Raw genomic sequence first — 9324 nt, 5'->3', positions numbered from 1 at the left:
GAGTCCTTCAATGCGTCCATGAATGCTGTAACTGTAGCATCACGGGTTGTCCTCCAGTAAGGTCGCTTGTGGCTATAAAAGGTGGGAGAGGGGCCTTTGCCAGAAGCACCAATGTGTAGAAGCCATGCCTTATCTTTGGTGTTTTTGCTTTCGTCCTCCTGAAGTTTTTGTAGTCCTTTCCAGCAAAAGATGCTAGAAGAGAACTTGCGAGTGACAAGAAAAGTCCCTGCTACCTCATCCTGCCACTCCCATGCTCTCATTAGATCCCTTCTGGACATCATATCCTTGCATATTCCAATGAAGCGGGTTCTTTGTGTATTGGTTGAGTCTTGTTGTGTCACATCCTTAGGGTTGCCTGTCTCTGGGTGCCCAAGAACTGACATCTCTGGTAAGGAGACTTAATCTTGTCACAACATATTCAGGGAGAAGGAGAAATTTCTCTGTAAGATGCTACAAGAGACCTTGAGAGGTGATTACTGTAATCTGCCTCTAAACTCTTAAAACTTTTCTCCCAGAATACGAGTATCATTATTCCCTTGATGGGAATAAAAAGTTTGTACTTTGTCACGGCTTCGGGCCGATCTAGCTGCTCAGGAAGCCAAGAAATGTGCGTGCAGACCCGAGTCATTGAAAAGTAGTTAGGAAAAAAGTACTCGAGTTGTAATATCGAGTAGTTGTATTGTGTCGAGTACTTTTCCTTATTCTGGAATGTAATCTCAGTCGAGAAAAGAAGAGTCGAGAGTGAGTGTTTTCTTTTTCCAGAATGTAATCTTAGAAAGGAAATGTCTCAGAAAATCCCATATTTTCCGTGATTGGCAACAGACTATTGGCTTTTGGGGTGTTTTACCATATTGCCACCGCCATTATAAAATGAAACAGTAACTAGGTTTAACCCCACCGGCTGCCATTCACTTTTACTGCTTAGATCTGTTCTTGCCTCCAAGCCCCCAGATCTAAAGTTCTTGCTCCTCCTTTCTTCCGAACTCCGTCTTAGGGTTTAGCCAGTGTATGCGCGTGAAGCGCTCCGTAGATTTCCGAATGGCCCCCAAGAAAGCAAGCAAGGGGAAGGGTGCGGCTGCAGAGCCAACCCGGGAAGAAGGCTGGGAATCAATTAAGTGTTCCAGATCTGACTTGAAATTCTTAGTTAAGCGGGGCTTTCTGCCGTCGAAATCACTAATCCAATGGCGTCCAGCACTTGGTGATGCCCGTCCGTATGAAAATACGTGCGAGATTATTGGATTTCATCCATATTTTGAGCGAGGGTTGGGTCTTCCCTGCTCTAACTTCTTTTCTGGACACCTATATTATTATGGGATCCAGCTTCATCATCTGACCCCCAATTCATATATCTGTCTTCGTACATTTGTGCGAAGCTTTTCTGGGCATCGAGCCCCATTTCGACCTTTTTCGCCACCTTTTTCATCTTAAGCCCTAGCCAAGTTCATCTAGATTAGATGTAGTTGGTGGGGCAGGGATTTAACTGTGACAGAGGATGGATAGGGTTTACATCCCCTATAAATTGTCACAAAAGGTAATCGACTGGAAACCAAGATGGTTTTATGTCGAAAATCATGGAAACAACCTTCCACCCATCCTAGCTGGCCCTCCTGTATAGCGAGCTAAATGGCTGAAGAAGCCTCTTGATATGAGTCAAATTCCAAAACTTCTGGAAATGATTGCAAGTCCGAAGCAAAAAGGAATAAGTAGAGAGGCTGTGGCTTTTCACTGGATGAAGCATATAATTCAACCTCTCCAAGCTCGAGTAACTTTTGGTTTCGAATATCGGGGGAAAAATGATCTGTCACGGTGTTCAGAGGAAGAGATCTCCAACGGAGAAGCTCTTCATCGAGTACAACGACTATTCGAGAAGGTGGAACATGTTCCGCACCTCCTCAACACCTACTTAGTGTTGAATCCTCATAAGGAGGTAAGTGATAAGTAGTCGATTTGTAATATCGAGTACTTGTTTTTGCCACTGATAATTTTTCATTCCTTTTGTAGGATGATGTGAATGTATATAGGAGTAGTCCTCCTCTTCCAGGCATATTTCGCCCATCCCATCTTGTTCCGAGTGCTCATGCCAAACTTTTGCCTGATTCTGAAGATTCGTCAGAAATTGAAGGCTTTAGTTCTGATGATGAAATTACTGATGCAGAAGCTGGGGAATCAGCCATTGATGGTGACAGGGCACATCGTCCCAATCGAAGCGAGGATACCCATGTGGGTCATCCAACAAGTACTCGCTCGACTGTGAGGAAGCGAAGCAGCTCCTCGCAGACTACTAGCAATAGGTAAGTAGCTAGTTATTTTACAATCGAGTACTTCTGTCTTCGATTCGCTAGTTTTGACTTGAGTTTTTCCTTTTTAAGTCCGGTGGCTAAAGTGCCGTGGACCTTAGCATCTGGGGATGATGCTGTGGTGGGACAAACCGTCCCTTCCACCACAGTGGACCCGTCAAAGGGGAATGGAACTACTCTTCCAGCGAGCAGTTCCAATGTAGATAAAGCTGGCGATGTGGGTAAACAGGCTGTGATTGTGAGGCCTACCCATAAATTTGGCGTCAAGGCACTTGCCATCAAGAGGGCTCCTACGTAAGTTTATTGAAAACTTGTAGTTGTGGGATTAGCTTTTGTGCTGAGTAGCTAATTCGTCTTTTCAGTGACACAATCTTGGGGAAAGATGCTGAGGACATCTCAGCTCCCAAATCAGTAGTGGAGAAGCCCCCGGGTGCTCTAGAGATGAGTGCCCATGAGACTAAAGACATGGTGAATTCCATGCTTCGGGATTCTCCATTGCCTGATACCGAGAGGAGCGATGAAAGGCTCCCGGAGGATGGTGGAATCGACAAGCTTTTGGAGGAGGATGGCGAGAAACTTCCTAAAGGAGGCGACAAGAAACTGTCTGATAAGGCTCCTGCAGGTAAACTTGTATCACCTTGTACTGAGGAAGTACTTTTCCTTGCTCTTAACTTAAGTAAGTAGCGTATTTTTCTGTTAGATTCCCAAAATCCAGGGCATACTGTGGGGATGATTCAAGATGTGCCGGAGAAGGCCATCTCCGAGGTGCGGGCGAGTACTTCATCGGGAAGTGTCTTGCCGCAAGACAAGTTGAAACTTGCATTCAACCTGATGAGGGTAAGTAGTCGAACACTTCGAGTACTTGAGTATAGATCGAGCAGTGTACTTATCATTTTATTTTGTGAAGGAGGCACTAGGGCAGGAGGGTGGCCAAGCCCAGGATGATACAGAGCTGAATGCTCTGAGAGAGCAGGTGAAGACGCTCTCATCCGAGAAGGCTGCTCTCCAGGGGAAGCTTAAGAAGCTTTCCCAATCCAAGAAAGGTTAGTGTTGGCGTTTCTTACACTCAATAGAATATTGATTCCACAAGCGCACAGAATCAACATTGTAGCACTTCACCTTTGAGTATTCCAGGGTATCTTATATTTTCTCAGGGAAGCACTATGGTTAAAAAGTATCGAAGAATCGAATGACAAACTTTACTAGAGATATCAACTGACTAACTTAGTGGGGGTAAGCCTAATATGATAGGATAAGATAATGGCCAACGATGACCGTTTGACATAGGAGACTCTAATCCTTAGAGAAGTAAGCAGCTGGGAGGACAACGAGCGAGAAAGACTCCTAAAACACTACTAAACTATCGAGATAGCCTCTCTAGACTAAACCTCACTTCTAACTAGTTATCGGGAACCTAGAGCTTACTTCGGCAGCTGGAAGAGGAAGGACTTCAGAAAGGGATGAGAGGGGAGTCCAACGGCAACCTGCAACTACTGCTATGAAAACACCCGAACATTGTGGACTATAAAGGATAGATAGGGCTGTCACCACCTACCGACTACCACAACGGTTCCGTGGGGTGGAACACACTTTCTAGCTAACACTAAGCCCAGACACCACGTCTGTACTCGATGTTAGGATTTCTCTTGTCGTGAACAAGAGAAATTCCCCTCAACCTAGAGCACTAACTTAAGATACTCTAGTCCGGGCGAGAAAACCCGTAAGGTAAGATCCCGATAAAGAAGATAGGTACAAAGCCTAAGCTAGAGAATTATTTCCGCACACAAGTAAGATAACTTGGAAAGATAAATAAATGCGGAAAGTAAAGCTGACTCGAAAAGATAAAGAAGATAACTGATATTGATAAATGTCAAAGGAAAAGATACAAGAGCTTATACCCGACTTCCGATGATGACTCCGGAATCCCGAGACAAGCTCGACTCGACTCTAACTCCTAGACTACCTAACCTACTCTAGAAACTAAGAATGAGAGAAAAGAGCTCCTTTTGGTGTGTGTTGAGAGTGAGGGTGTTGCTCTCTATTTATAGTGTTCCAAGGTTGATATTTGGGCTAGCGTCAGTTGCACGCAGTTGTGGCGGTTGTCTGAGCTTGAGACACCACAAAGCGTGGCCGGCCGGCTGGCCTGGGGATCCCACCATTTGGCCACCGACTTTTTGTGGCCGGCTTGGATTGTCTCCTGGAAGTCGGTGGAAGAGGATTGGGTCCAAAGCACGTGATTGCTAGGCCGGCCGGCCTCCCTTAGACCGGCCGGCCTAGATTTGGCTCCTCTCGGCCCTCCGTTCCACCGACGCATCAATCAATGGTTGCACATTCTTACTCAAGGCGGTTTAGGTCTTGAAACTGCGTTTGGACACAGAAAGTGGACCCAACCTTCCATTGCTCAAGCCTTTCGGTCTTTGTTTGTGAATTTTGGACGGAACCAAATTGGATTGGCTTGGATTTGTGCTCATGATCACTCTGGTAAAGTTTCGTGGCATGGTATGTTGAGGTGCCAGGCCGGCCGGCCTAGGGTAGGCCGGTCGGCCTGGTATTTTGTCCAATTTTCCTAATTTTTGGTACACTAGTTCCTGCGACCACAACTCATCCAAAACTTGTTGCACTTGTTAGAAATAAGCAAAAATATGTATGGAACATGGTGTAAAGCTCATGTTATTCCCGAGAAGTTGACGGTCAAAATAGAAAATAATGGCCATCAACACCCCCCAAGCGTAAACTTTTGCTTGTCCTCGAGCAAAGCTAAAGCTGAGGCTCGGTGGATCAGGAGTTGCATCAATGCTCATACCCTGCAGAAACCTTATACACAACATAATACTCTAACATATGTAGTTTGAATAAGTTGGCTCATACCTTGGTTTCTGGAGATGGGGCTTACTCGCATTTCATCCCTCGTCTTAGGCGGTTGAGAGATTGAACAACCTTCACCAGAATATTTCCTGCCTCCTGTTCAGGTTCCTAACTCGGAGTTTTGCCAGTTCTTCAAAAGTGGTTTAAGATACTCCGATGGTACTCTCAAGTCGCTCAAGGTGTATGATCCTCACCATGGTCGGACAATTTGATCATCTTCTTCCTACTCCAAGGCTGATTTGTGGAGTTTTTAGGTAGGGAGAGTGTAGCATACCTTGGTTACCTGTTTTGCCGAGCCAAAGAGTGGTTCGCAAGAGGTTGGTACTTGATCAAATCCCGATCTTATGGAAGGTAAAATGTTCAGGGGAGAGGGCGGAAATGGACTCACACTTAGAGAATTTTGGTCTTTTTATTTGAGCCCCTTATTTCAACTCTTTTGAGTGGAGGTATGGGTCTTGTCTCTCTTATTTTTTTTCATTGCTTCTGCTCCAGTTTTTTTTTGAAAAGAAGATGACCCATACTGTATGAGGATAGAGTTATTGGAAGGGAGCATTGCTTGGGTAGAGCATTCGAGATGGATAGGTTCACTGTGGAGATTTTGGGTTTTGTTGTGAAGGAATTGTCTGGCGAAGGAGGATATCAATACTCGGAGTAGGTAATTGACATGCCAGACATTTTGAGGCTAGCAAAACAATGGGTACACAAAGGACAAAGATCGGTAGATGACAAACCTTCCTTGAACGAACTCACCATTCGGCAAAGCTCAAAATAACTCAAGATAGCTTATCTAGGTTAATATGATAAAACATTATGGCTCTAGTTAGGACATGCAAACTAAACGGGAATTCTTTATCATGTTTTATTTTAAAGAAATTTTGAGAGGTTCCCTACTAGAGAAAGCAGTTTCATCCCGATTCGGGCCATCTCAAATCTCACAACAACTTAGACTAGGAAATCAAGCTCAGGCTCCCACTCAAACCAGATTTTAGTGGAACTACTTATGTGCCAACTAGTTCAAGTACTAGGAGAGTAAACAATTGTATACGAGGCACTTGCAAAGCATGGACAGAGCAACTATTCATCATTTCCATGATAAGAGCTTACACGGATTTCCACACATAAAAGCTGGGAGTTTTATTCAAAGTATGAAACACATTTTTTGTGCTTTAATTAATTTATTTTGTTTTCGTTTTTATGTTATTTTATACTTTTACTATTACTTTTTTTTGAGTTTTTGAATAATTTAAACTAACTATAATTTTTTTGGACATAAGATGAAAGGATAGGTCGGATGACTTACCTGGATACATGGGCACCCCCCAAGCTTGAATGAAGCTCAGTAGGTCTGCCATCTTGGTCGATTTTTTTTTCGTATGCAGTGTAAAATCGAAAGAATGCATTTGCGAGAATTTAAACATGCCATGTTGAGAAAGGGAAGATTATGCAAGAATATAAACTATCCTATATGCAAATGCAGGAATGGATAACTACCACTTACCTCATGGCAAGGGCTCGAGTTTCTCGTCCTGAGCAGGACTATCCATACTTTGGGTTTTGTCGTCATCACCTGATGGAGACATTGGTGGCGATGCTTTCTTCCGCTACACCTTCCTTGTAGGTAGAGTTACTTCGATCTCTTTCTTCCCAAATTCTAGAAAATTTTTATGTTGGAAATTCTGCTTTGCGTTCCGTTGGTTATACACCTTAATCTCCTCTCGAGTTCAAAGAATCTCCACGAATTCGATGAGGGAATACGACTTCTCCAGCTCTTTCACGGATTCCTTCCGGTTGAAACTTTTGATCTCTGATCATTGTTCATTCTTCGGTCTGAAACTGAATCTCTCCTTCTGCCCATTGATGTTGAGTTGGATTACTCCAACTCCCGCATCAATGTGTGCAGTTGTCATGCTCAAGAATGACCTCCCCAATATGAGAGGGATCTTAGTGTCGACTTCCATGTCGAGAATGACAAAATCAATGGGGACAAGGTAATTCCGTATTTTCATGAGAATATCCTTGACGATCCCCGCGAGATGACGAACTGATGGTTAAGTTTATCATAAATTACCTTTGGCATACCGCTGATGCTTGCTCGCAGATCGCAAAGAGCGTGCTTAAAGTGTTGAGCTCCGATGGAACATGTGATGGTGGGGCATCCTGGTTTCTTCTTCTTCTCTAGGAGAGGATTGAGTATAGTTGTGCTACACTCATCCGTAAGCTGCACGACCTCGGTGGTCGGCAGGACCCTCTTATTGCCAAGGATATCCTTGAGATACTTGGCGTACGTGGGAACCTGCATAGTATCAAGAAGTGGTATGTTGCCATAAAACTTCTTAGTTACCTCGACGAACACGCCGAATTGCTCGTCGGCCACCGACCTCCTTCTCCGCTCTAGAAACGGTAAGGCGGTTGTATCGTGACAGTCCCGTGAAGTTCTAGGGGGTTCCACGGGGTCTTCCTGGGTAGCAAAGGTGTTGGATTCTTCGGCCTCCTCCAGCACTCCATCTACAGTATCGGTATTCCTGGCGGTAATGGTCTTCCACCGTGTACTTGCATCCTGCGGAAGATGTGGTTTCTGTGCGGATTGTGTTGCCCGCACAACTACTGCATTCACACTTTCTTTTGGGTCACTTCCAGTTGCCCGAATAGCTTCCTCATGTCATGGTTAAGGCAGGATGGTGTACCTGCATCCTGCGGATGATGTGGTTTCTGTGCGGATTGTTTTGCCCGCACAGCTACCGCACTCACAATTTGTTTTGGGGTCACTTCCGGTTGCAAGGATAGCTTCCCCGTGTCATGGTTAAGGCAGGATGAGGCCAGCTGAGTTACTTTAGTTTCTGACAATTCGTTGACACTCAACTGATGATTAATAACAGAGTTAAACCCATTTAGTTGCATAGCTAAAGACTCAAGAATTTTATCATTAGCAAGAAATTTTTCACTAATGTTGTCATTCATTTGTTTTTGGCCGTTCATGAAGTCTTTAAGCGAGGGCTGAAAACTATTATTAAAATTGATACCTTGCTGTTGGCCGAAGGGGAGGTCGGGCTTAGAATTCCAACCTTGCTGAGGACGACAGTCTGAGTCATTGAGAGTGTTGTTCCCAATGGAGTTTTCGTCCTCTTGAGTGAATGGGCATGATTTGCCCGAGTGTCTAGTATTGCCACATTTCTCACATGTCATCAGAGGCTCCATAGTTTGGTTAACTTCCTGGTGTGGAGATTCCAGCTTTTCCATGAGAAGATCCATCTTGGCTGCCAGCATATTGACACTGTCGATTTCATGTATTTCTTTTGCATGGGCCGACTGCCTAACTTCCTTCCAACTTTGGTTGGAAGCAACCTTTTCGATGAGCACTTTAGCTCCTGCAACATCAGGAGAGAGGAATGCTCCTCCCGCTGCTGCGTCCATGTGATCTTGCGATCGCTGGTTCAGGCCTTGGAAGAAGTTGTAAATGATAAGCCATTCTCCCATGCCGTGGTGTGGGCATGCTGCAATGTATTCCTGAAGACGTTCCCAGGCTTCCTGGACTGTCTCGTCCTGGAGTTGTTCAAAACTGGAAATCCTGTTCCGAAGGGCACCGAAGGGCATTGGTTTTGCCCACCGGAAAGTACTTGACTAGAAAAGCATTGGAGCACGCATCCCATGTGTCGAACGCGTCCTTGTAGGTGTAGACCCACGTCTTTGCTTTCCCAAGCAAAGAGAATGGGAACAGTCGAAGATGAACATTATCCATCGTAGTGCCTCTTGGGTCGATTATGCTGCTCACTTCCAGAAAATTCTGTAGATGAGCGTGGGCATCCTCTGATGCCTTTCTGCAGAAGGGACTTGCTCGGACCATGTTGACAAGCCCAGTCTTTATCTCAAAGCCATATGTTCCTTGGTCATTGTTCAGTCCAGTAGGGATATGGCTATTGGATGGGGCTGAGAATTAACGGAGTGTCTTCTGAGCCATGGGTATTGAAGCTGGGGTTGTCAAACCTTGATCCTAAGAAAAATTCTTCTGGTACAAAAAAGAAAATTCACCCAATTCTTTCTGGATCTGAGTTGAAGTGATATGGTAGATCGAATTTGGTCCTGCACTGCTCTGCAAAAATCACAAAGGTACCGAGAGCAATGGTAATCCCACTAAAATTAGCGGTGACAAACTAGTAAATTTTAT

The 9324-nt window shown here is 44.7% G+C and overlaps 1 non-coding gene across 1 annotated transcript; it reads left to right on the top strand.

Annotated features, from left to right (window-relative positions):
* The first annotated feature begins 8634 nt into the window (after positions 1-8634).
* Positions 8635-8741, top strand: LOC120668188. The gene has a single exon (XR_005672287.1). It is a non-coding gene; the product is annotated as a small nucleolar RNA R71 (small nucleolar RNA).
* The last annotated feature ends 583 nt before the right edge of the window (positions 8742-9324 follow it).

This window comes from Panicum virgatum, chromosome 3N (genome assembly GCF_016808335.1).
Source record: "Panicum virgatum strain AP13 chromosome 3N, P.virgatum_v5, whole genome shotgun sequence".
Taxonomy (NCBI): domain Eukaryota; kingdom Viridiplantae; phylum Streptophyta; class Magnoliopsida; order Poales; family Poaceae; genus Panicum; species Panicum virgatum.
Note: the sequence above shows the minus strand (reverse complement) of the source record. Positions and strands in the feature narration are given on the sequence as shown.